Raw genomic sequence first — 27,946 nt, 5'->3', positions numbered from 1 at the left:
TACGGTGTGAATTGTCTCTTCAGGATGTTTGACAATTTCTATTTAATTTGTTAACCTTATTGCACAAAATGGTAGGAGTACTAGTCATTCTCCAAACCTTTCAATTCTGGTTGCTTCTGCCATAATATCTATAAAATTGCTCTTGTTGAGGTCTTTACCAATGGCCATGTTAACAAATGCAGTGAACAATTTTCAGTTTTCATTTTACTTGATTTTTAAATTTCTCCATTGTATTTAACAACTCTTTTTTTCCCACTGACATCATATTCTATTTTTCTCTACCTTGGCTTTTCTTTTCAGTGTCTGCCTGCTTCTTTTCTCTTCTTCCTCCTCTCTCTTGTTTCTTTATTTTTATTTTATTTTATTATTTTTTTTAACCAACCTCCAATAACATGTTATTTAGGGTTCCATTCTGAACTCTCTTTTCTTCTCATTATCTACTGTTTTCCTGGGACTTTTATATGAGTGGCTCCATTTGCCTAAAATCTACAATATATTTTCTTTCTTCCACTCTGTAAACCATCTTCCAGTCCTTGCCTGTTTCTCTTTCTCTTCCACTGATTCTCACTGATTTTAACACTCATTCAACACTACAGGTTTCATATTCAATGGAAATTACCCTGGGAGATTTCCCTCAACTTCTTGGCTCAAGTGATACAATCTTTTAGCATCCTGTACTTTTCTAATATATATATAGTCATGTATGTATTTGTTTCTTGACCTTGTGCTTCAGTAGACCTGAATATTCATGTGTTGACTCTGTCCTTGTTTGTTCACACCTGCATCCCTGGGTCTCAATATTGTTCCTGATATATAATGAAGTCTTAATAAATATTCTTGAATAAAAGAATAAACAGACTCAGGCCTATGACTTTGGATAAATGAATGATAATATTTAACAACAAAGGGAATTTAAGAGGGAAGAGAGTTTATTAGAGAAGTTGAAGGGTTTGGTTTTGGTCGTGTGATGTTCCAAATGCTTTTGAGTGGGATATTCAAGAAGGAGGGTGATAGAATGCTTTGCTATATGGATCTGAAACTGGCTTAAGATTATTGATCTTTACAGTATCAATATGTAGAGGATAAAAGTGGCAAGGAGAAAAAAAATGGCCCAGGGATTGTGTGTAGCCTGAAAAAGAAGACTATACACAGATGTACCCTAGAGGGTGACCGGTCTTATTCAGGACTTTCTTCCTTGGAAGATTTTCTCAGCTCAACATGTTGGGCCTGAGAGGCACTGAGTTATGGAAATAAAATATTTAATTTTGTAACATGTCTGAATATATAATTTTCATATTTTCATAAACATCATCATGGGCAGAGCATTGTCTGTAAAATAGGAAGACATATGTCTGTTTGTGCTTATTATTTTTTAAACTATGACACTTCCTAAAGTCCTCAGCCCTAAAAGACTCAGAATAAAACCCAAAACCTTTATATCATGGCCTGGAAGGCCTTCTGCCTCCTCCCAGCATGACTTTGTCCTCATTGTCTTCTCCCTTTCTGCTTTCTCATCTGCTCTGACCTCACGGGCCACCTCAGTGTTCTCTGAAGATGCCAAGTGCCCCTCTGCCTCAAGTGCTTCCCTTGAGGAAAACAAGCTCCACTGACATATTTGCTCCCTTCTTTCTTTATGTTTCTGGTCAAATATCACCTTAACAGAATGACTTTACTTAACTGTCTATCTGAAATAGCAAACCATCCCCTTTTATTCTGCTCTAGTTTTCTTTTTTATCTACTGTTTATTTAATTTGTATCTCCTCCCTTCCCCTCTCTTTAATATAATAATGGAGTATAAATCCTTGGTGTTTGGCTCATTCTTACAACCTCAATGCTTGTACCAGTGCTTAGTACTTAAAAGCCACCCTACAATACTTTGTGAAATGAATAAGGGTGTCACAAAAGACAGCAGAAAATGCAGAAAAGCTATGTTGTGGTGGTTAAGTTCAATGATTCTCTGGTCTGCCTGCCTGTGTGTGACTCTGTCACTCACTTGTTGGGCAAATTACTTATCTTTCCGTACTTCATTTACCTTATATTTCAATTGAAGGTCATAATTCCCCTTACTTCATATTGTTACCACAAGGAGTAAAAAAGGTATTACACAGAAAACTTTTGTTCTACGTGCTTGTTCCAATGCCCAGTACATAGGAAGCCCTCAATAAGCACTTAACCCTTATTATTAACAGCCCAAATCATTGCAACTTACGGGTTTCACCATTTATTTGGGAAGTATTTATTGAGTACTGCTACATGCTAGACATTTTGCTAGAGATTGGGGTATACAATGATTAATAGGATACAGATATACCTTAAAAACTATTTCATGAGACCAGAAATTAAAGATATATTTATCATTTAAATATTTTGAATCAACCTGCAATTTATTATCAAGTGTCCAACACTCAAATACTTTTTTGAAGAATAGCATTTTTTTTTTCTTTTTACCTTATACATCTGTAAATACCAATTCAAATTTCCACCAGGGCTTAGCAAGTTGATATTTACTGAAACGCAACTCTGGGAAAACTCTTCCTTCAGCTCATATGTTATTGATCCTTAGCTCAATGAAGAGAAACATAAAAATCTTCTAATAATTATACTCCCACTCCAAAATCTGTGGTTTACAAGCATAGGAAATAGTCAATGATAGATTCAAGATACTGCCCCTTTATCATTTATCTCACTTTAAATGTTATTCATCTTTGTATTTTTTTTTCCTTGTGAGTTGAGGAAGCAATGAGTAAATATGGCTTTGGCTTAAAATACCATGTATAAGGGTATTCAAAAACCATTCTTGCTCCTTCAGTCCCACCACACCCCAAACACGTGTTCAGGTAAGTTTCTTGGAGACCATGTCTTCTTAAGAATTTCTTTCTTTCTTTTTGGCCTTCTTCTTTTCTTTTCTTTTCTTTTCTTTTCTTTTCTTTTCTTTTCTTTTCTTTTCTTTTCTTTTCTTTTCTTCTTTTCTTTTCTTTTCTTTTCTTTTCTTTTCTTTCTTTTCTTTTTATTTTGGTGTTCTCTCAAAAACTCCTTTAAGCCTAAATCCTTGCTTAGCACCTTGTGAGTTGTGTTTGTTAGTTGGTTGCTATATGATATTTCCCCTGTTTTTAGCAGCATATCATTTAGTCCTCATTTCCTTAACGTTAAAAAAATAATTTTTTAAGAAGCGAGATAAAGGCCTCTCTTCAAATCAGATCTGATATCTTTTCAGGAAATTAACAATACATCTGGCCTTATGAGTAGTTGTTATAATTTGGGCAGTATTAAAGAGTTACCTCTTCTTATCCCACTCCTCTGAACAACCACAACAAATTCCCACCAATTGCTAGCTGGAGTGTAAAATACACATTCGAGTATAATTCTTCTGGATCCTGATAGTTCTTAGTACTTTCAGAGTCCTGTGCTCAAATAAAAGTAATAATGAAGGAATGTAAGTTCTATCTTTTATTACTCTATCACTCTAGGAACTTCACAAATATGGTCTGTATGCCTGGGGTGGGGGATAGTGTCTCAGTGTGTGGGAAGGGAACATCACAAGAGATGCCACACAAGAGACTTATGAGAATGCCAAAGATAAAAGTCATCTATTTTATACTTTTTCCTAGAGACTCCCATGAAGAAATAGATTTAGATCTGAGAACTAGAATGCAGTGATAATTCTAAAATTTAAGAATAAAAGGAGTATTTTTGAATTAATTGGATTTTCCTTCCCACTTGCACTTGTATTAGTGAAAGGACAGAATATTTGATTAAAAAATAATTTAGTCTTATTCTTCCTTTGACATCAGAAACCCTTAATTTCAAAAAATATTTCCTATTAAGTTTGTGAGTCACTTACCAATTCTCCACCAAGCACGTTATTAGTGATATTAGAATTAGGGTGTTGCCGGTATGTGATTATAAATTAGCTGTTCTAAATAGTGTCAGACATTTGCAATAGTTTTAGCTCAAGATATACTTCTACTTTCATTGTTAATTTATTTTTGCACCAATAGGCTTCAGCTTGCCCCCAAAGATTTTGTGAGTTAAGCCTCATGATTGCTTTTAATGAAAAAGCTTATTGCTATTAGCAAACTAGGTATAATGCTCATGACTAAAAGAATTATGAAACTCCTAGGGATGAGCGGCAGATTTTAATACTCTGCTTAAATCAAGCAGAGAAATTAGGTTCAATGCTGAGAGAAGAGAATGCTGTTTACCAGTGCACATCTAGAAGGTGGCTGTGACAAACCAGGCTCCACACCAGATGAAAAAGGCAGGCTTCTTCTAGTCAGAGAAGCTTATGACCTTGTGCTGAAACAAAAGCAAATAAGTGATCCTTTAATAAGCAGTGTTTCAAGCTCTCTGAAAGAGATTAACAAAGGCTACAAAGAGAACTTTCAATTGTATCTTGAATGTTGTTTAAGCATTTGGGAGAAAAAGAAGGATGTTCTAGGCAGAAAGAAGTATGTGCCCAGTAGAAGCCATGAGTGGTACACTAAGATGTCTCATACGGCAAGATCAGAGAGATGGAGAAGAATGCTGAGAAGCATGATAGGAGAGGCAGGGAACTTTTTAAAACATAGCTGACATTGGACTTCATCTCGTAAATTATAGAAACTGTTGCAGTTTTAGAAAGATCATTTCAGGTGCATTTTGAAAGATAGATTGAAGTCAGAATGGTATTGCTCTAATCAAGGCAAGAAATCAAGAAGAAACTAATTAAGTTGGTGCCTGTTAGAACTGAGAAGACAGGAGGACTTTCCAAGAGCTCTAGGTAACTGACTGACTAGAGAGTAAAAGGGAAGTTTCTTGCTTGACAACTAGTTCAAGGGTAGCATCATTTCTATAGAGTGTTGGCAGAAGAAAACATTTAAAGGTGAAAGAGAATTAGTAGTTTGAGCATCTTTAACCTGAAGTTAATAGGGTGTATGTATAAAAATTCATAGTATGAAGTTAATAATGGTGATTAGTACCCCATAAAGATAACTAGTTGAGAGATACAGATTATTTGAAATTGTGAGGCATAAGACTGAGATAACACAGGAAGTGAGTAAGGTGAGACTAAAAATGGACAAAGAAGGGAACAGGGAGGAAGATGGAAACTTAAAAGCCTTGCAGATAGGCCAATCTCCAAAAGAGGGACAAAGAGTGTTGTTGGAAAGTGAATAGAGAACCAAAAAAAAAAAAAATGTTGCATTATCCTAGCTAAGGGAGGCAAAACTTTCAAAGATATGGGAATGGTCAGTAGTGCCAAAGGTATCTTTGGGACCAAGGAAAATGAGGGCTTAAAAGTGACCCTTGACTTTGGTAACTAGGAGATGATTATTGATCTAAAGGAAAGCAATTTTATTTTGGATATTAACCCCTTATCAGATATGTCATTTGCAAATATCTTCTCCCATTCAGTAGGTTGCCTTTTCATATTGTTCATGGTTTCCTTTGCTGTGCAAAAGCTTTTTATTTTGGTGTATTCCCAATAGTTTATTTTTGTTTCATTTGCCAGAGGAGACATATCTAGAAAAATGTTGCTAAGGCCAGTGTCCGAAAGATTACTGCCTCTGTTTTCTTTTAGAAATTTCATGGTTTCAGATCTCACATTTAGGTTCTTAGTCCATTTGGAGTCTATTTTTATATATACAACATAAGAAAGTGGTCCCGTTTCATTCTTTTGCATATAGCTGTCCAGTTTTCTCTGCACTGAAGAGGATTTTTTCTCCATTGTATATTCTTGTCTTTATTGTTAATGATTAACAATATAAGGATGGATTTATTTCTGGGTGCTCCATTCTGTTCTGTTGATCCATGTTTCTATTTTTTGTACCATCACCGTACTGTTTTGATTACTACAGCTTTGCAATATATCTTGAGATGTAGGATTTCAGGGACAAGAGTCAAATTTAGTGGTTAAGAAGTGCCTGGGAATTGTGGAAACTGAACAGTGGATGCATATGACTCTTTAAGAAGCTTGAGTCTAAAAGAAACAAGAAATTAAAAAATAAAGTTGTGGGATTAGTAGTGGGCAAAGAAAAATATTTTCTGAATTTATTTTTCACCTTTTCTTTTTCCACTGAAAGATAACTAAAAGAACTCAGCTGAGAGCAAAAGCATTAAGAAATAAATTGTATGTGATATTGCTTTTCATTTATAAGATATTTAATGTCAATAGAAGCAGAAGGGTATCTCACAGAATAAAAGTGATCCTTGATATTAAATACTTTATGAAAAACTCTATTTCTTTTCTATTATGATGTTGATCAGTAAAGACTTGATTGTTGAGCAGAAATATTGATCTAGATAAGAGGCAAAGGTGTATTCTTGAATAGGAATAAGGGCCATTTCTTTCCTAGAAGAAGCATCGGACGAAATTATGATGCTTGAGGAGTGTATCATTTTTTGAAAAAAGGTAAGAGGCAGGAGGTTGAGAAAATCAGTTAGATGATGATGATCTTGGTTTACTGTACAAAATAGGTGGCAAATATATACCAAGGGTAAGTAGGTAAATGTTTAATACTGGTTTTAAAGGAATAATGAATGAAGTTTTAGGACACATATTCTGGAAATGAAAAAGAGTACTAATAAAAGACATTAAAAATGACCCATCTAAAGGGCATTGTTCAAATCAGAAGCCGTATATTTGTAAAAGCCCCAAGCATCATGATTTTGTGATTTTTCTCTAGTACTGCTCAGTACATAGAAATGAAAGAAGTGAATGACTGTGCTTATCCAGGGCTGAATATGTATGCAGAGTAGAGGATTGTCAGCCCTAAGGACTTGAGATGCTGCCAACAGAAAGGCTTCAGTTAGTGATTGAGGATTCTTGGCTGGATAAGGACGAAGGTAAGACCAGAAGAAAACCCACACAGAGACCTGGAGAACCACGAAGGGTAATGGCTGATACTTCTGGAAGTGAGTGTAAGTGCACTCAGAGAAAAGAAGGAAAGGAGCCAGAATTTCTTGCAAATGTATTGGGAGCTACACATATCGGAGAGATTATAAGTGCCCAAGAGTTGAGAGAAGTAACAGGAAGTACAAATGACCCCAAGGAAAACAAAATGATCTTTATAAAACAAATCAGGATGATTTTTAATTCATTAAGTGCAAAATGGTATTTTTAGAACAAAGTCAGTAATACAAATACAGAGTAGAGAAATAGACAAAGACAAGTAGAATAGATTTGGGAAATATCTCAACAAAGGTCTGTACATTTAAGGCCTTTGGGGTTCAGGAAATAATATGGATTATTTTCTTTTAGGCAGTTGCAGAAATTTAAGGATTTAGGGACATTTTTGAAAAGTTAGTTGAATGTGTGAGGCAAGATATGGAAGTGCATTTCCTAACTGTAAGAAAGCAAAAAGATATATGAGATTTTCTCCCATCTCTACCCATTGTACAAACAATAGGCTGGCAGGAGCAATGTGAAAGAAATTGTTGCATAGGTATATTTATTTCAGGCAGAACATTGGGAGTCTGTATCATGTTCTTGGTTATAATTTGCATTGTGACTTTGTATTTTTTTCTCACGGGTACTAAAAATAATAAGGTTTTTCTAGAAATGGATGGTTATATATAAAACAAGCATTAGCTATAGTTTGTTCTCTAATGTCAAATTTATAATCATATAATACATTGAATGGGGTAATAATAAATGACTCATGAATGGATCAAATGATGGATCTCGCACTTGACGTGCACGTAGTCTTACCCTAGGCCACTGAGCCAGACTTTCAGATGGGCCCTTACCTTTTCATTGCTCTCTGTGGGCCATAGCTCTCGTCAAGCAGTGTCCCTGGACAGCTGGCTCTGCCATGAACCATCTGGAGTTCTTACTCCCTAGTGATACCCATTACAGAAAAGTTTCAAGTCCTCAACTTCACCTTTAGGGAATCTATATATCATTTAATGAGACATCCAGCAGCACATTTGCAAGATGATGTTGACCAAAAAAAAGTGTTTGGAGGAATTCTAACAGTTTTATTTTAAGAGAAATTTTAACCATATGAAAATATTGGTATCAGCAGAGGTCAACCTTCCTGAAGAGCAAACAGCAAACACAAACTGAGCAAGTACTATGTGCCAGGTACTGTGCTAAGTGCTTTGGATGCATTATTTAACTATGTCCAGCAAATGATTATTTATAATCTATAAATTAGAAATCTGAGTTTTTAATGGGTGAGGAACTTGCTCAATGAATGAAAAGCAGGCTATCAACTCAGAACGGTTTGTGTACATGTGTTCATTCAACTTTTTGTTAATTGAGGACTTGCTGGGTTTAAGATATCATTTTAGGTGGGGGGAATAAGAAGATATGTAAAACATACATTTCCAGTCAAGCAGTTCACACTTTCGTAGGCCAGATAAATGTGCAAACCACCTTCTATAATATACCAAGGCAAGTTCTAAAATAGAACTGTAAACAGTTCTTTGGGGGTAGATAGGAGAACGTTTTTTCCTAAGGAAGGAGAGAAAGATTTCACAGAGGAGGTGAATTTTGAACTGGGCTATGAAGTATGATGGGTTCTTCTATAGAAACTTGGGGTAAACTGGGATGATTCAGCTTGGACATTTTGTTCTCTATAACCTGAGAAGACTTACAAGGTCTTATTTTTAAAAATTCTGCTGCTTCATGCTTTTTGACGGGATGGTGGGTGGTGAACAGTAAAAAACAGGAGAGGAAGGAAAGAGCAAATAGAGAAAGAAAAGAGAGTGGAGCTAGATATTAGAAGAGGAGAGGGAAATTCAGACTGAGGTATATGAAAAATAGAAATAAACGAAGGATTAATAATGATTTTAGAAGTGACTGAGAAAAGGAAAGACAGAAGCCAAGAGGAGAGAGGGGATCAGAGGACTGTTGTTGTAAGAAAATACAGGGAAGGAAACAGAGCAGAGATTTGGGTAAGAAGACAAAAGCAACTTTAAAAGATATTACTGGATGGTTATTTTGTTTTATTTATTTATTTTTAAAGATTTTATTTATTCATTTAAGAGAGAGAGAGCACAAGCAGGGGGAGAGGCAGAGGGAGAGGGAGAAGCAGACCCCCACTGAGCAGGGAGTTTTATGCAGGCTGGATCCCAGGGTCCTGGGATCATGCATGAGCCAAAGGTGGGTCCTTACCTGACTGAGCCACCCAGCACCCCTATTACACGGTTATTTTAGGCTTTTATAATAAAAATATAATAACATGATAATTTTCAAGAAAAATTTGCTCAGAAAAAAATGGAAAATACTTGTTGAGAGTAGCTAAAATCAAGAACGCCCAGAACATGCGTTTGCCTTCCACATCCATAACAGCAGCATCTCCAAATACAGGAGATAAAAGTCAAAGAGAATCTTAAGCAGTAGCTTTCTTATTTTCTTGCTACGTGTCTGAGCCATAATTGGAAAACAAAAAGCAGTGATGCTGATTTTGTAGCCCATCTTCTGAAAATAAAATTTTAACTTTTCATGGAGAAGAAATGGCTTTGGTTTAGTAGTTTAAAAAGGGTACTCAGTTCTTATGTGATTTTCATACATGATTTTTCAACATATGAGTTTTTATTAAATCCTGATGTTCTAACTCTTACAAATTGCTAGATTGATGTGCTTTCAGAAAACAGAAGACATCTTTAAGGAAGTAGTGGTGATACAAGGCTTTGTTGCTTTGTGAAAACTCCATTTCTGTTTCTATAGAAATGTTTGCGTTTCAATTCCACTCCCACCCACTGTTTTTTTGTTGTTGTTGGTGCTGTTCTAATGTCTTTAAGGGTGTGAATGTGTGTGTGTGTGTGTGCGTGTGTTTATGGTTTATGCAGTTGTCGTTATTGTTCTAATAGAAAGACTTTGGGGTGTGGTAGACTTTTCTGACTCTATCGCTATAAACTCTTGCAACACATAACAAACAACCGATCAGAGAAATGGCAAACATTGTCTGTATTCTCTGTGCACTTGGCAGGGATTTTTCATATTGTACGTTATTGGCTCTGCTGTGTGATAGCACAACAGAGCCTTTGTAATGCTCTCGGCAGAGCTATTTATATGCTGCGACTCTACTAAGTATCCTTCCCTCTGCTGGTGTTCTTCCACAGACTCAAAGAGAGAGTGATTCGCCCAAATAAAAGAAGTATAGATTGACATTGCTCAGAGCACAGGAGGCTGCAAAGGCAAAATAAGTCTTTATATAGCTCACATTAAGTATTATTATATTCAATTGAATGGCAAAATGAAAGTTAGCCCAAAATGAAGTAAAAAGAGATTTCTTTGTGGCAGCCCAGGATAATTAGAATCTGATTGGCATGTACCTATGTTTGATGCTCCAAATATGTTGTGTCAAAGGGCCCTGGACCCCAGGGTCATCTGGCTTTTAGTGATTTCCTTCAGCAACTGTAGCATCAAAACTTAAAGAGATGAATGCCAAAAGGCCCCCTGTCACCTGTGGTCACTCTTTGAAATGGATTACTGAAAATTTAAATGACTTGGCTATGCACTCTACCCAATAAGTAGAGTAAATGCAAAATCCAACAAAAAATGGGGGAACAAGTATTATTTTATCTTTATTTTCTCACATCCAAACTAGTCACTAACAATCTGAAGCTGATACTCCATTTACCTAGGAAGATACTGTTATAATTTTCCTTCGTATCATATTTAGGTTGACACTGGATCATATGTATTTGCAGCTTTATTTCCTTCTCAAAATTAACCTGAATCATTTATGTTTTTCTGAACTCATTTAAAATTTGTCAGTGCCATTATGCTTGTACTTTTATAAGAACACTGGGCTGAGATGACATTCTAGCATTAGCTGGACATGGGATGTGTTCTCTGTTATCAAATTCAACCAACAAGGGCTTGCCTGCATTCTGACATTTGTATTCATATTAAAAGGTCTGATATTTGGATTCACTCATATTCAGTCATGACATGTTCAGCAGCATGACTTTAAAAATAGCATAAAATGCATAAAAATAATAAGGGAAAGAGATACTAGCAGAATGTGATGCAGCAGTTAATGTCACACTAACCCGAGGATATAGGAAATGTCAATTCTCAGTGGTTAAGGCAGACCACAGATGTGTGTGCAGTCCCAGGAAAAAATGATTATGTAAAAGACTGATGATCTTTTATTTGCTATTTGTTCACTTCTTGGTTAACTGTGTAAAAGATCAGGGAGACACAGAAAAAGTAGCTCTCTGGTCCTTACTAGCACAGTAACGTGAATCCTAGGAGGAAAAAAGAAAGAAATGGCTTTCAGTTCTTAAAAATAAAGTCTTGTCATGTGCTTGCTTAATGAGTGCCATTATTTTGATGAAAAAAGACCAGGTACTTTGTTCTCCTGCCAATATAGGTCTATATATTTCTTGCCTGGGGATTTTTAGAAGATCAACAGCTATATATCCAGTTGCTATCTGACTTCTTTCCTCTGTGTAGGATATGAGCACAAACTATTTGCTTAGATTTATTATTTAAAAAATAGTTAAGAAGATTGTATTATATGAAAACTTGCTGAGCTAGCAACAAAATGAAGACATGAAGAGGTTGTGACAAAATACTTATTGTAACAAAATTATGTTGAGTAAGAGGTCAGTTGACTGACTTGGAATACAGAGGATTTAGCTATATATAAGAAACTCTTCTTGGGGCACCTGGGTGGTTCAGTGGGCTAAGTGTCTGTCTTTGGTTCAGGTCATGATTTGATGGTCCTGAGATGAAGCCTTGCATTGGGCTCCCTGCTCAGTGGGGAGTCTGCTTCTCCCTCTCCCTCTGCCCCTCTGCTGTCTCTTTCTTATTCAAATCAATCAATCAATCTGAAAAAAAAAAAGACAACTATTCTTAAAATTAATCCCCTCCCCAAAATTAGGCTCCTAATTTGATTTCTCAAGAGGCTGTAGAATTTTCCCCCTGAAAAAGAACTATGCTAGATCTTTGAAAGTATGACATGGCCTTTGAAAATGCCATTGGATCTGCCAAACAGAGTATTTGGAGTTTAGCTATCCTCAAATGACTTCTCAGAGTAGAAATCTAGGCAGAGAAATATCTAAAACAGTTTCTCCCAGTAGCACATATCTTGTGAAATAGTAGGCCGTTTAAATATTTGGAAAAAATGAATTCTCCTGTCAAATATGTGTGGGACACTATGCGTGTTTTTAACCCTCTCTCAAATTTCAAAAGCATCTTAACATAGCAAACCCTTTGAGAAGTGCTACAATTAAGAAAACTGTTTACCCTTGCTTGACATAGCGTTTTAAAATGTATTTGACCATGAAATCACTTTATTACACAGTACCCAGGGAAACTAGCATTTCAGCTAACACAATTTAGGCCTATCAATTGACAGTGGAGAAAAGTAACTACATTGTAGAAATAAACTGACCCACAATGTACAAGTAATATAAAATATTATCTTGTTTAACATTCACTGTAAAGCTACTTGGAAGGTATTATCTTCATTTTAAAGATGGAAAAACTCAGGTTGAGACAGGTTTGTTTTCCTGCTCTGGTAACATAAACCATAGGAGTAGCTAGGCCGGAATTCAAACCCAGTTCTATGTGATTCCAAAGCTCAGGATTTGTCCTCTGTTATCTCAGAAAAATGTTTTACCCCACAGTTAAGCCCATACCTAATTTGTGTTTCTCTCCATGGATCAGAAAGAGAATAAATGACTCTTTCTAAAAGTAGAAAGTAATCAGTGATTATATTTATTATTGTGTCATTATCCTGATCATGCTCTTTTTACTTTTCAAGATATACAAATGTCATTTAAATGACTGTAAGAACTTGTATTTGTTAGAAGCCCAGAGGAATAGAGCAGAAGCTAAGGAATTTAAGTGCTTCCCACAGGACGGGATCAATAGTTTCCTTACTTCCTCTTCTCCTGGCTTAGATCACAGGGGCATTGTTCTCTCACCCTCTGAACACCTTTCCCATTGCTTCACTCTCCCTAAGTCTTTAGTGGCTTAGCGAATTCTCACCTGTTTTTTTTTTTTTTTTTTTCCCCAATAACTCTCCACCCATTCCATGCCTTGCATAAAGAGCTGAAAGAGACTGGAGAAAAATCATCCATACAAGGTGAGTGAACTGAAGTTGCGTGCTCTTCCCCTGTCCTAGACCACGAGTTCTTATTTTCTTTTCTCTGCTCAAACTTCTTATGCAGCTCCATATCATCATGCTCTGCTGACAACCTTGCTACCCATCTCACAGAGAAAGCAAAGGCAGGTAACACTCAGAAAAGAGCTTGCACACGCTCCCACATATGTCGATGCACTTGCATGTGTGTTTGCCTGCTGCCTTCTCATGGTTATCATGGAACTGATATTATTTATCCTTACTTCCATCCTCATTGCCTTTACAGTAAAATTCCTCAAAAGTCTTATGTACTTATTATCAAAAAAATTTCCTCCCAAGCTGTCTTGAATCTGTTCTAATTAGGCTTTTGGTCCTATCAATCCCCTGAAATAGTTGTTGTCACAAGTACTAGTGACATCCATGTTGCATGCTGGAATGATTGCTTTACAGCTTGTTTTGTAGCAGTTTTTTTGACATAACACATCATCCTCTTCTTCTTGAAATGGTTTCTTCAGGTAGGTTTCAAGACAGCATCCTTTTGGTGGCTCTATTTAGCGGCTGCTCCTTTTTGTCTCCTTGGCTCTTTCTGGAGAACCATCAGCTCTCTGAACCTCTTCTCATTTTTGTCAACTTTCACTGCCTGGGCGAGGTCATCTAGACTCCCAGCTTTAAACACCATCTACTTGTTGATGACTCTCACATGAGTACATCCTTCCCAGACCTTTCTCCCATAAGTCTCCATGTTGATATCAAATAGGCACTTCAAATTAGTGATATCTAGAATTGTGGCATCAGAATATTGTACAATTGAAACTAGTAATACATTATATAATTAATTATACTTCAATAAAAATTATTTAAAAATAAATAGCAAATTAAAATAGAAAGTAAAAAATATGAAAGTGTACAGATAAAGTTTTTTTCTTTAATTAAAAAAAAATGAAAACACATTCAAAGTGTCAAAACAGAAATTCTGAATGTCTTTTGTACTCCCTCCAGTCTTTCCCATCTCAGTAAATAGCAACTCCATCTTTTCATATATTATTGCTGATTCAGAACAAATACTTCATCATGTAGAACAGCAGTGCAATGGCTCAAGGCATTGTGTACCTACGGACACTTCAGTATGTAATAGATTACCTTTCAATTCTGTAAGCTCATCTATTTCTCTATAATGTATATGGTAAGGATGAGAGACTTGTAAGCATCACTTCTTTACCTACTTCCTTAATTAAAAGCAAATTTCTTGATGATGATGAATGAGATATCTGGTAAGTAATCCGATGATTTTCTGGCAGAAACATGGTAGATACAAAAAAATCCAAATCCAGAGAAAGTATATATATATATATATATTTTTTTTTTTTTTCTAGTGAGCAAACTCTCTGCTTTCTTCATGATGGAAATAGTTTAACAAACCATCAAGTGATTGATTTTAGCCTTTTATGGCAAAATTTGAGGGTTTCGGATTCAACTCTCATGTTGGAATCTTGACACTTGGGAGTGGTACTAGCCAGATCAATTTGGGTGAAAAAGAGTCCTTTTAGTTGAGCTCATATATAGCCTCTGTATTCACCATACTAGTATTTTGACATGAGAGCTATTTATTATATGTTTATTTCTGTGAAAGTACTGGCTTTAAGGGGGTCACTGTGAAAAGAGCTAAATGACATTCAGAGAGAGGAGTATCTTGTTGGCCTGATTATTGGGAACCTCTTCCATTTTGGAGGTGAACATTCAAGAACACAAACACCGAGACCACATTGAGAATATTTCAAGATATCTGCCTAGATACCTTTGCCTAAACCAGTCATTAATCCTCAAGTATTTTGAATTTCTTACTTGACCAAACCTTAGCCACTATCCACGTATTGTATAAAACTTTCCATCAGACTATTACTCCTTCCAGGCAAAGAGGGCAGTGTCTTATACATTTCTACCTCCTAGATTTTCTTTCCTATCCTTTGGGGATTTTTTTTTAGGCTACATTCAGGTTGGACTCAGCCTATTGTACACTTTTAAGACAAATTTTGTTTTTCCCTCTTCAGTCAACTCCTTCTTCAGTCAACAGATTCCCCTAGGGTCTGTAATTAGGGACTGAGAGATCAGTAACAGCGTGGCAGGAATTGTCATGTTCAGAGTGCAAGGCAAATTTTCCTGCAATTTACTTGTGCATTCAGGCCCTCCTATTCTTTACAATAGGCAAAACTTTCACTTGGCAATCAATGGATATTGAATATACTGGAGTTCATGGCTTTGAATAACACTGAGCAGGTCAGGGCACATGGTTAGCTGTTGTTTGACAGTGAAGTATGGAAAAAGTCAAGAGCTATTTCTAAAAAAGAGAACAGATATATTCAGGAGAAGACACAATTTTACTATAAACCCTATGAGAGTGATATGACTCTCTTTTGTATGTAACAAGTCTTAGACAGCAGCCCAACCCACCTGCAGTATGGAGAGTGCCAATGGACCCACCCATTCATAAGGACCTAATGACAGAACCACTTGTTTTGAAACTGAAACATTTGAAGATGCTGTTCTTGTTCTGAGTTTCACACAAAGCTGTCAGTGTGCAGGACATCAAGTATTTGGGATAGAAAGCACATCTTAATGTGGCATATGCATGCAGTTCTGATCTAACACTTTGAAAACACAAATTTCAATTTATATATTGGGAGACAATTATAGGGACACAATGTCTCTATTATAATGATTGTGAGAAAGACTAGGAGACTGCAGAAAACTATACTCAGCTCAACTGGGCCCTTTAGGTATGCACAAAACATACCCACCCTGCCACAATCACACTACAAACCACGCCCATCCACATCTGATGTAACAGTGTTAGATCCCACTTCAGATAACTCTTCCACCACTTCACATTAATTCACACTGACTACCTACCACCACTCATAAGGAAACCTCAGGTGTTTACTAAGGTAAAGTACCATATTTGTTACAGTATTTATGTATTTCCTTTTTTCAAAGATTTTATTTATTTATTCCTGAGAGATACAGAGAGAGAAGCAGAGACACAGGCAGGGGGAGAAGCAGGCTCCATGCAGGGAGCCCGATGTGGGACTCGATCCCAGCACTCCAGGATCACGCCCTGGGCCAAAGGCAGGCGCCAAACTGCTGAGCCACCCAGGCATCCTGTATTTATGTATTTCTTAACCATCTGACATATGTAAAATTCTGCTACTGTGGTGTTTAGTTTTATTTTTTTTCAAAAGTCTTATGTACTTATTACCAAAAAAATTTTTGATAAAATGTGTCACTGATGAAGTTGTGCCCCAGCTCTATTTTTCTCATAAGCCTGGTGATTTTATTGTACAATTTTGCGTAGCATGGCAATTTTCACAAATACACATGTTACATTAGAACAGAACTGGCTGTATAGCACAATGTGGGAGCGATTCCCACAAACAGGAAGATAAGTCAGATACTTGGAAGCCAAGAAATGGCAATTTTCCACAGAGAATAGAATAATAAGGACCGAGAACAGAAGCAAGAAAGAGATTCCAGAAACACTGTACTGAGAATTTACAATATTCTGGACCCTAAGTTAGAATTTTAAAACTCATTGTTTCACAGGAGCCTTCACAGGAGAAGGCTCACAGCAATGTCAGAATGATAGAACAAGTATCACATGGCATGGAAAGGATGAAGAACGGCTGCTGAGGAGACAGTTTTTATTACAGACTATCAGAGATACTGGAGTCATGTAGGCCTCATAAAATAATTGGACTCTATCAATAGTATGACTTTAACACGGACAAATTAATAGGCAAAGAAATGTATAAATACAAGATCTGCAGGCACTCTCCTGTCAACCAGTTTAAAATTTATTGTGAGACTTAAGACATATTCATAAAACAGTACTAGTGGGTGATATGTTATCAATGCCAAACGTGTGCCATGAATTCTTTAGAGTTGGAACCATCAGAGAAAGCTGTTTGCAGAAGATGTTGATTTTATTTCTTAAAGAAACAGTTTGATTGTAGATGGAGAAAGGGAAGAGGTCTTTTTAGAGGAAGGAAGACTAAGGACAAATGGAGAGGGGAGAATGTATATTAGAAAATGATTTCAAGAAGAAAATCCAAAGAAAAGAGAGAGAAAGCAAGAAATGAACCAAAGACATTCAACAAGAAAAATAATGATTTCCTTGAAAGGTGTTTTCTGTGAAATAGTGGGCATGGAAGTCAAATCAGCTAAGTAGGCTGAGGACAGTGAGGAACTAGAAGCAGTAGGATTCTGGCCATTTATGTTACAAACTTTGATGGAAAAGATCAAGGGTTCAGAGTGTTCATGCAGTTATTCGAGAGAGGTATGTGTATGCTTGAATATAGACTTGAAAGAGTGTATAAAAATCTAAATCAGTATATATTTTTGACCTAAAGATAAACTATACTTAGGGGTCAAGACTGTTTCTTTTACTAGATTGTCTCTGGACTATTTTGCATTACCTTTTCTGTTTTTTTTTTTCATGAATAAACTTTCATTTACTTCCCTCATTGTCACATTTGTAGATTAAAAAGTGTATTTTTATCCCAAATCTATAACATAAATATTACAAGTAACATGAATTATGAATAATTATGAATTATGAATATTTTTATAGTTTTTTTTAAAAAAAGATTTTACTTATTAGAGCATGAGCAGGGGGAGGGAAAGAGTAGAGGAAGAGGGAGAAACACTTCCTTCTCCACTGAGTAGGAAGCCAGACAAGGGTCTCGATCCTAGAACCCTGAGATCATGACTGAGCCACCCAGGTAACCCTTCTTACAGATTTCTAATTAAAATCTACTAATGAATATTTCTTCTGTCTAAACCATCTTAATTTGGAAGTGTTTTATTTTTTAACTAATCATTTCTTTATTTTTAAATATTTATTTATTTATTTATTTAGGAGAGAGAGAGAGAGAGAGAGAGAGAGAAAGAATACCAAGTAGACTTACCACTGAGCATGGAACCTGGTTGAGGTTCTGATCCCATGACTCTGAGATCATGACCTGAGCCGAAATCAAGAGTTGGGTGCCCAGATGCCCCAATTTGGAAGTGTTTTAATCAACTTTGTCCCTATTTTACTTTGTTCTCCAGATAGCAAACACTTTTTAATTAAATCATAGGTTTAATTAAAATATTACCTGCATTAATACCTATTAATGAAGATGCCATTTAATGTAATCTTCATGTATAGTCAGTAAGGTTTTATATTAACATTCTTGAGGAAAATTTAGTAACACATATCAAGAGTCTTAAAAATAATCATATCAATTGATCTAGAAACTCCAGTTGAAATAATTTAAGAATTAATTTCATTAGAGTGCTATTTATAATGGTGAAAAATTAGAAAAGCTTCAAATAGGGGTATGGTTAAATAAATCATGGTAAAATAAGTCCATTTATGAAATGGAATGTTAATCAGCAATTTAAGAATGTTTTCAAATCCGTATGGTGATATGAATATGCATAAAATAGAGAGTACAGCATAAGGAGGGAAAATAAAAAAATAAACTTTTTAATATGAGTTCAGTGGTATGACTATTATGTATATAAGAAAATTTTATCAAAATTAACTAATTTTGAGGGCTTTTTAAATTTTTACTAATTATGGCTTTAAAGATGATTTGCCCTTTCCTCTTTGCACTTGCCTGTATTTTACAAATTATCTATTATAAACAAAATGCTTCTATAATTGAAGAAAATTTAAAAATACATATTTCCAAATGATGAACCCATGACAATATCATAATTACAAATTTAGAAGAGAGCAAGTTAACTCAGACTCTGACAAAGCTTATACATAGACGTGACAGTGTGACATTTTCCACTGTAATCTCAACATGTGGAGAGTGGCAACAACTAGAAATAAGCCAATGCTTAAGCTTTCTTGTGAAACCTTGGAAGATACTGATGACACAGGCAAAAGAGAAATCGAATTCTTTTTTTGTGAAGGACATTAGAAGTTTTTTAAAAACAGGATTTAGGTTTGCTACTGAAGCACTTTTCCAGCAGATGCTTCCCTTTAGTTTCTTTAAGGACTGTAGTTTTCACCTCTGAAACATTAACTACTGTTTGGCTAGTGTGCAAATGTTAAATCAAACACCTGTTTTTAAGACATGCACAGTTGATAGTCTGCCGACACTATTCCATCTGATGCCACATGTTGCATTTTTCCAGGAGGTATTACCTCAAAGAGGAATCTCCACTTCTAAATAATGGGAGAATGTGGGGGATTTCTCTTTCTATTCTTTATATTTTCATTTTTATTTATTTTTATTTATTTATTCATGAGAGACACAGAGAGAGAGAGAGAGAGAGAGGCAGAGACACAGGCAGAGGGAGAAACAGGCTCCATGCAGGGACCCCGACGTGGGACTCGATCCCGGGTCTCCAGGATCACGCCCTGGGCCAAAGGTGGCACCAAACCCCTGAGCCACTGGGGCTGCCCCATATTTTCATTTTTAGAATGCAACCTCTTATCTTTTTACTTTTTGCAGCTCTTATGTTCAGTATCTATTTCTTGTTCTCTTGTGTTTTACTTTGTATTATTTTCAATGAGAACACATCATGACCACAGGTACCAACAAGCAGTTTTTCTGGTGACTTCATCCTGAGAAATGTCTACCTCTCAGGTGGAAAACTTGGCTTTTGTTTGCAGGCCTATATCCCAGAAACGTTTGGTCAAGATCTCAGCTTTGCTTTCAGAGAGAAAAAGACAGACAAACGGACGGATGGACAGATAGACAAGAAGATAGATCTCTGTGTATGTGTATAAATAACACACACACGTATATACATAGGTATGTACACACATATAAATACATACTTCAAATCATAGCTATAATATGGTTTATTTTTTTCATCTTGAATTAAATAATTTGCATTAATTTCAAGAGCTTGAATGAACGTGGTATATGTTTAGGTATGAAGCAACAAGTGACTTTTCCATTCATCAAAAGTTTGTTGAAAGCGTGGTTAACCAGTAGAACACAAGAACCTGTGGAGCAGACAAAGATTAATTATACCTGTACTCATGCAGCAATGTTTGTGTTCCAAACAAATTATATTTGCTTGTGTTTAAACGATGCATAAATCTGATGCGTGCAGATGAACGTGTGTTCAGGATGGGTGAGCACACTTGTTTGAATGTCATATTTATCCCTGTATTTTGTCAGAAAATTAACTTCTTTGGAGTTTGTGCTTGAGCTGAGCATATGGTTGTTGATCTCTGGAGATGACAGCCTATCTGAGCAATAGCTCCTTATGGCTCCAGCTCTCCTCGGCTGGCAGATGCTTTGGGCTTTTCTACAATTAAGTGGAGATCATCACTGTTTTCTTTGAGCACTGCTGTGCCTTGTACTCTGAAGTGTTTTGTTAATCACTGTCTGCCTTCGACAGAAGCTGCCAAAGCTCTCATTAAGTTTGAATTTTGAGATGTCATGCTCGAATGATGGAATTTCATCCTTTTTCTGCATGAATGGAATTGGCTATGGAAAGGTGCCAGAAAAAAAATCATGTCACTAAAGTATACTTGCTTTATATTTTGGGGCTGAAACAAAAGGCAGTTGGGGGAAGGGGGCTCCCAATAATTTGTCAACTCTGGAGCATATAGTTTCCTAGGTGATATAATTGTTAAGTGCTCACCCTATTAACAGGAATGGTTCCTTTACAGCATATATCAACAATCAGTCATTTCCTTTTCACAAAGTGAACTTTAAATCTCTTCTCTTCCTTGCCCCAAGACCTTTCATGGCATTTGATATCGACTCTCAAGTATGTTGAAATGGAAAGTAGTATGCAAGTTGCATAGAAGTAAAGCAATTTCTTTAATAACCTGTCTGTTTAATTGGGGGCAGGAGAAGATATTTGGTACTAAAGGGGAAAAAAGCCACTTTTGCCCTTCAAAATAATTGCTTGAAGTTTAGACTGAAAACTCATTGCATCTGTTGACTATTTAATGATTTGCTGCAGGAAACCAAGTGTTATGGGAAATATGGTTTGAAAAGACATTATCCATTTCTCTTGGTGAGTCTAATTGTTTCATTTGAATGACTAAAAGTAGGAAGTAGGTCTTGAAGAAAAAATACTTAGAGTAATTAGCCCTAATGCCTAATCACTGGAGTCATAAGCATTTGGAAATTTATTAACTGATCCATGAAGTCCTATACTTACAAAGACTGACATCTCCTACTTGTCAGCAAGCTTCAAAAGCAACATTGTTTTGTGTCTGCTTTGTCAGTGGCTCACTTTACTTTACTCAACAACATTTGTGATGGTTATTTCATTGAAATGTTTTAATGGTCACAAACAAAACAAAACTTAAACCTGTTATTTCACAGCTGGAAGGAGACTGGCTACTCTGACTAAAATAACCTGAGCATCCTTCTTTATGAATACAATATGCATTTTCCATCCAGCCAGGAACAGATTTCAGAACACACGGTACCCTGCCCACTCCTTTTAGACTATCTTAATGAATCCGAATGTTGAAAGTGGCTGAGTAAAAAGTTGATTGAGAGTTCTGAGGCAAAATGTTTGTTAATGTTTTTTTTTTTTTATAGCTGTCTAATGACAAGAAAATTATTAATTTCTGCACTCTAGAAACAATTGAGGGACACATTCTAGGCATCTTGCACTATAATAGCAGATGAGTACCATATGATCTGAGATAGGAACTAGAAGGAAATAGTCAACTGACAAGTTCATATGCATATAAATTCCAGTCTTAATCTTCTGCCCCCTGTTTAGACAAAGAAGGTCACTTATCTAGCATAATTTGATTTGTGCAATGAGATCCTATTGCCCAGCATTCCTATCCTACCTGGTTATTAGAACTACCTTTAGAAGGAAAAAGGACATTGTATTAAAAAGACACAGGACTATAAGATCTGGCCTCTGTTCATAGATTTGGGCCAATGGGCTATGGGGAAGCCACAAGACTCTTCAAATTGTATTTACTATTTGGCCTATATACCTCAAAGTAGCAGTGTAAATATAGTAGAAATTGAATGTAGAAGATCACTGAAAACATAACACACTGTATAAAGATAAGGCAACATAAGTCCAACATTCAACTTCAAAACCTGGTACTTCACAGACTCCTTTCTTAAGACTCAAGGTTTAAGAAGTATCCAGTATTCAAAATCAGCCAAAAGTCTTCTAGTGGACTTTTCTATAATGGTAAAAAAGAGCACTTAGTAAAGCTAGGTCTCAGACATGTATTATTATACATTTTTGGTAGACTTTTGAAGTGTACCTAAAATATTCTTTGACTTACGATAAATACTTAAGTATATTCCAATAATATTTATTCTTCTCTAATACTCTTCCAAATAAGTCATTTCCTGTGTGTTAAATAAAGTCAATTACTAAGATTTATTTTTATTAAATGATTTTGAAATTTGTTAAAGTAGAATCCCCCCCCAAAAAAGTAGAATCCAATCTGCAAAAGTATCATTGACATTAGCAATTAATTTGTGAAAAAAATTCTAAAAGATCTAACCTCTTAAAATGGTGAATTATTTTGCTTTTATTCAAAAAATTGTCTAGTTTCATAAAGGGTACACGGGACAGCAAGATAATTTTTTTTTATAATTTTAAGTGTAACTTTTGAAAACAAAGGTAGCAACTTCTCATTGTTGAAAATACAAAAAATAAGTAAACAGAAAAATACAGGAGAAAATAACAAACACAATCCCATTACTTAGAGATAACCCCTCAAAGATGTAGGATGAGGTCCCTTATCTTATGTTTCTGTTTTATGTAATCATAACCTTCTCAATTTTTATACAATATTAATCTTATGCTTTTTATATAATGTTATATGATTCCATGTAAATTCCTTAAGACTCTAAAATATCTTTATGTATGTGTACTTTTCATATATGTATATATATGTATATATATATACTGTTCTGTATAAAAATATACTAAATACTTTTGTATGTAAAATTTTGTCGGATTTTGGTATCACTTTGTTATTTTAGATTTTGAGAAACTTTACTACTGTCTGAAAGGGCATGAGGATGGATGGGGTTTTGACATATATAAGCCCAAATTCCATATTTTGTTTTTGACTTAAAGCAGTGTGGACGCCCTGCGTTTCCATCAATAGTACAATTCTATCTCATTGAACTTCTGATGAGGAGAGTGAAAATATTGTGGTCTTTTACTTTCTTATCACACACACATGTTACAAAATGGAGAAAGCATATTATGCATAAAATATGTAATGCCTTTATGGAAGGACATCTAGATAACACTGTTGAAATTCCTATCTGTGAGCAATACCACTCAATGTTCTCGAGCAGTAGGCAGGCAGAAAATCTTCCCCACAAAGGCCACATTCCTTTTCGGATACTTTCTGACACTAGCATTCTCATCTTTTTAGTGCCTTTCCTCTTTCCTCCCTCCTGACATTTCCACTTCTTCACCACTGTCACGTTGGCTTTTAAACAACACCAAGGCATTTTTAAAGAATACAGTTCAAATGGTATAATAATTTACTGAATCTCTTGTAACATAATCAGTCTCTCTACTTTTTTGGTTTCCTATTCATAAGGCCTTTATAAGAATTAAAATAGATGAGCCATCCATGTTAAGCATTTGACAGAGTATCTAGCATATAACAAGTGCTCAATAAGGCAGGATTTTTTTCTTTATTAGTGAATTGGCAGATGAGTGATATAACCCCAGTAAAACCAAAAGGGGTCTAGAATAAATTTCCAGTATGTATTAAGAGTTCACAAGCTGGAGGAGAGAAAAAAAATCCTAGAATTTAGGAAACTTTTCTCCACGGAGAACAAATCTGTTATTAAAGACATCACTTTCTAGAGATATGCATCCGGTTGTTTTTGCCGGCTATAATTCTGAAGAATTTTTCGGAGCATACACCACTCAAATAGATATCAGAGGTAAGAGTAACATTTTAATTATTGGGGAAAAAAGCAACAAAAATAAAAGATTTTAAAATAGATTGCTGTCTTTGTACATATGTTTTTGTCTTTTTTTTACAGAACATTTTTTTATCTATAATTAAATGTCACCAGTATGAACTAAGTGCCAAAAAGACTTTTGAAGTATTAAAAATAACTTTTGAAAAATACTTGGATTCATTTAAAATATAAAACAAATTTAAATTATACTCATATTTTAATGTCACATGTATTTTTGAGTATTTCAAAGTAATCCTTTTTAAAAACAAAATGTGTTGCTTATTTGAGGAAATATCTTTTGCCAGCAAGCATATCACAGGTATGATGGGATGGCCTGTGGTCTGTTGGAAATACTGCTGTCTCCTTGCCTCTAAAAGGAGAGCATTGGATAAAAAGTATAAGAAATTTAATTCTGTGTTGGGAAAATCAGTAATATATATACCTAATTTACAATACTTTCTTTTGTATTGATCATTATAATGAAAGATAATTGTCATCAATAAACATTGGTAAATTATTACCGGCATCACATTATACACAGTATACATATTAAACTCTAACCTTCAATAGAAGTAGAAATGAAAGTAGACTGAGTTACAATACCAATATTCTGAATAAAATTAAGTCCTACCAATTAGAAGGGAACAAAATGAAATGTTTTGGATATTCCAGCAGGTGTATTTTAAAAAAGTATTCTCCCCCTGGAGGTGCCTGGGTACCTCAGTCAGTTAGGTGTGTGACTCTTGATTTTTATCTCAGGTCATGATCTCAAGGGCCTGGGATTGAACCCTACACTGGGCTCTATGCTCAGTGTGGAGTCTGCCTCTCTCCCTCTCCTTCTCCCTCAGCCCCTCCACCCACTCATGCATGCTCTCTCTCATCCTCTCTGAAATGAAATAAACTCTAAAAAAATCATTCTCCTAACAACATTACCTTGGACTTTACTCATGCATATTGTCATAAACCAGATCAGGCTGTTCTCTTCTGGTAATGCTTCCCAGAATAATACTTTTTATAACCAAGAAATTGGATGTGTTCTATAAGATCTCTTCATAATCATCTCCCTTCAAAACAGGCCTGAATTTTTTAATGTTGAGGAATGCAAAACACAACCTATCATTTATAGATTCTTGGACTGATGAGTAGGGCTGATTTTTATGTATGTATGTATGTATGTATGTATGTATGTATGTATATATGTATGTATTTTTTACTTCTCTCTCTCTCTAAGACTTTTTATTTTTTAGAAGAGAGTGCTACATTTGGTACAATTGCTGAACCTACATCAATATATTGTTATTGCCCCAATTCCATAGTTTACATTAGCATTCTTTCTTGGTGGTGTACATTCTGTGGGTTTGGACAAATGTCTAATGACATGTATTCAACATTGCAGTATCAAATAGTGTATTTCCACTATCCTATCTCTTTAAAAATATATGTAAATGTATCGTAATAAATATAGATTAAGTGTTTTTTTTTTCAGTTTTTAAAATACATCTTCTCTGAGCATGATGATTCTGTTCTTCCCTCCTTATTGGCTTTGCTGGGCTCCTAGAATCATTTCTCTCCACTCTAATCCTTATTCTTCTTGTATACCTCATTATAGCATTAGGGTGAAAGTGCTATTGCAACACTATTTCTTTACCAGCAATCAACTTCCAAACAATAATTTTTATTGTCTTACTTATATCATTTAATGGTTTTTCTCTCTAATTATTATTCTAATTATTTCCATGGAGAAAACCTCTGTACAATTATTCTATGCTCAAGGAGTTGACACTTGAAAACTAAAAGGAAAATTAACCTTCTACATAAATATAATGTCAATATGAAAATTTAATGTGCTTTTTTAATCTTTTGCTTCCTAGAAAACACAACCTTCTCCCTGGCCATCAATTGTCCAGATAAGTATGTGCTATAAGGAAATGTAATGAGAAAAACTTAGTAGATATTTAGCTTCTGATATTTAAAAATAGGATTACAGATCCAGTCACTAGCTCTGCAATCAAGGCAATTGTCTTGAGGGAAAATTTTCTAAATTCTCTCATTTTTTAATGTAATATTTGATCCTTAGGATCTGTGTCATGGAGTTCTACTAATATATAAAAAAAAATATCCTGTCTACCATTTAGTGTTTCCCGGGAATTTGGTGTAACAAAGAAAAAGTCGAGTGTGGCATTATTAGAAACTGTGAACAAACAAAAAGAAAATAGAATCAGTCAAAATGTGTCTTGTCTCAGATTTAGAGAGGAAGAAAGTAGTGTTCAATGGATGTGTGGAGAGGGCAGGGGCTGAGTAACATCAACATAGCAGCTGTTGGCCAGGTAAACAAGAAGACCTGAGCTTAGCTAGTGGAACAGAGATAAGACCAAGAACCAGATGACAATCAGCCTTGAGAGTTTTCCAGAGGAGGTATGGTGAATTGAATTGTTCTCCATATTATCTCACTAGCTACTGTCATAGAAGTATGTATTTGCTTTCTGTGATCTAAATTGTCAGTGCTTCTGACACTAGTATATGGATTATGCACACCCACACTCCAATGATTTTGCCTTGGCCATATGATTTTTAGCCAGTGGACTCTGGGAAGAAGTGACAATGGGTTATTTATGATCCAGAATTTTTAAAAAATGTATTTATTTATTTGAGAGAGAAAGAGAGAGGGAGAGCAAGAAGAGGGGCAAAGAGGGAGGGAGGGAGAATCCTAGAGAGAATCCTCGAGGAGATTCCCTGTCAATCACAGAGCCCTATGTGGGATTGGATTCCAGGACTTGGAGATTACGACCTGAGCCAAAACCAAGTCAGATGCTCAACCAGTTGAACCACCTCAGGGGCCCCTGTCTTAATAAGCATTGCTTGTTTCGGTTAGCCCCTCTTGCTCTTCTGCTATCCATCATGGAAGGATCCTACTCTGATAGCGACTAATTCTCAAAAGACAAAGAAAAACCATGAAAAAAATCTGAACCAGGTCTGTAACCTAAAGCAGAGCCAACTGCACCAAACCATGAACCATGAACCTCTGAGCAAGAAAAATAAATGTTTGTTTTCGTAGGACACTGAAATGTGGGAGAGGACTTTTATATGCAACATTATCACAGGAGAAACCTGACTAATACAGGGGATCACCAGAAGGACTTTGCTGTGGGATCACTACAGATTAGATTGTCCAAGATTAAATGAAAGAATTCTTGTACCACCAGCATGAGCCTAGATGAAGCCCAATAGTACGTGAATGTTGTCCCTTTGGAAGGAGACTAAGAGGTCAGATTAGATTACACCATCAGAATCCTCCTCTTCTAGAAGAGGCTGCTGGGAAGGCAGCACTTATATAATTTTAGGGCCTGGAGGTGTGGGGGGACTTTTCCCCTAAGTGTCCAATCCTTCTCTTCTTCCATTAGGTCCCAGACTCTTTTGCTGCATCTGGACTTCATCTTACAAAGAAAAACATGGAATTGAGAGGCTGAGAAACTGAGAACTCTAATTCCAGGCAATAAATACTTCTTAAACAGGCAATTTAAATCATTACTTAGTTTAGGCTTTAAAAATCAGCCCTTTTTGGGGCGCCTGGATAGCTCAGTCATTGAGCATCTGCCTTCGGCTCAGGGCGTATTCCTGGAGTCCCAGGATTGAGTCCTATAACAGACTCTCCACTGGGAGCCTGCTTTTCCCTCTGCCAATGTCTCTGCCTCTCTGTGTCTCTCATGAATAAAATAAATAAAATATATTTTAAAAAATCAGACTTTTTATTTCTTTTTATTTTTTATTTTTTTAAAGTTTTTATGTATGAGAGAGAGAGAGAGAGACGGAGAGAGAGAGAGAGAGATTGAGAGAGAGGCAGAGATAGGGGAGAAGCAGGCTCCATGCAGAGAGCCTGACCTGAGACTTGATCCCCGGTCTCGCCCTGGGCTGAAGGTGGCGCTAAACTGCTGAGCCACCAGGGCTTCCATATTTCTTTTTTTTAAATAACACCTTTTA

General features: G+C 35.8%; 1 long non-coding RNA gene across 12 annotated transcripts in view; it reads left to right on the top strand.

The window, feature by feature from the left end:
* LOC140613213 (uncharacterized) overlaps positions 1-27,946 on the top strand; it is a 541,366-nt gene that overhangs the window by 439,103 nt on the left and 74,317 nt on the right. For 11 of the 12 annotated variants that reach the window (XR_012014428.1, XR_012014406.1, XR_012014395.1 and 8 more), the window contains one exon: positions 12,993-13,028. The exons of the other annotated variant lie outside the window; for it this stretch is intronic. This is a non-coding gene — a long non-coding RNA (uncharacterized lncRNA). The remainder of the gene's footprint in view (positions 1-12,992; positions 13,029-27,946) is intronic. 12 annotated transcript variants of the gene reach the window in all.

The sequence above is a fragment of the Canis lupus genome, chromosome 2 (assembly GCF_048164855.1).
Source record: "Canis lupus baileyi chromosome 2, mCanLup2.hap1, whole genome shotgun sequence".
Taxonomy (NCBI): Eukaryota; Metazoa; Chordata; class Mammalia; order Carnivora; family Canidae; genus Canis; species Canis lupus.
This window is presented reverse-complemented; position numbering and strand designations above follow the sequence as displayed.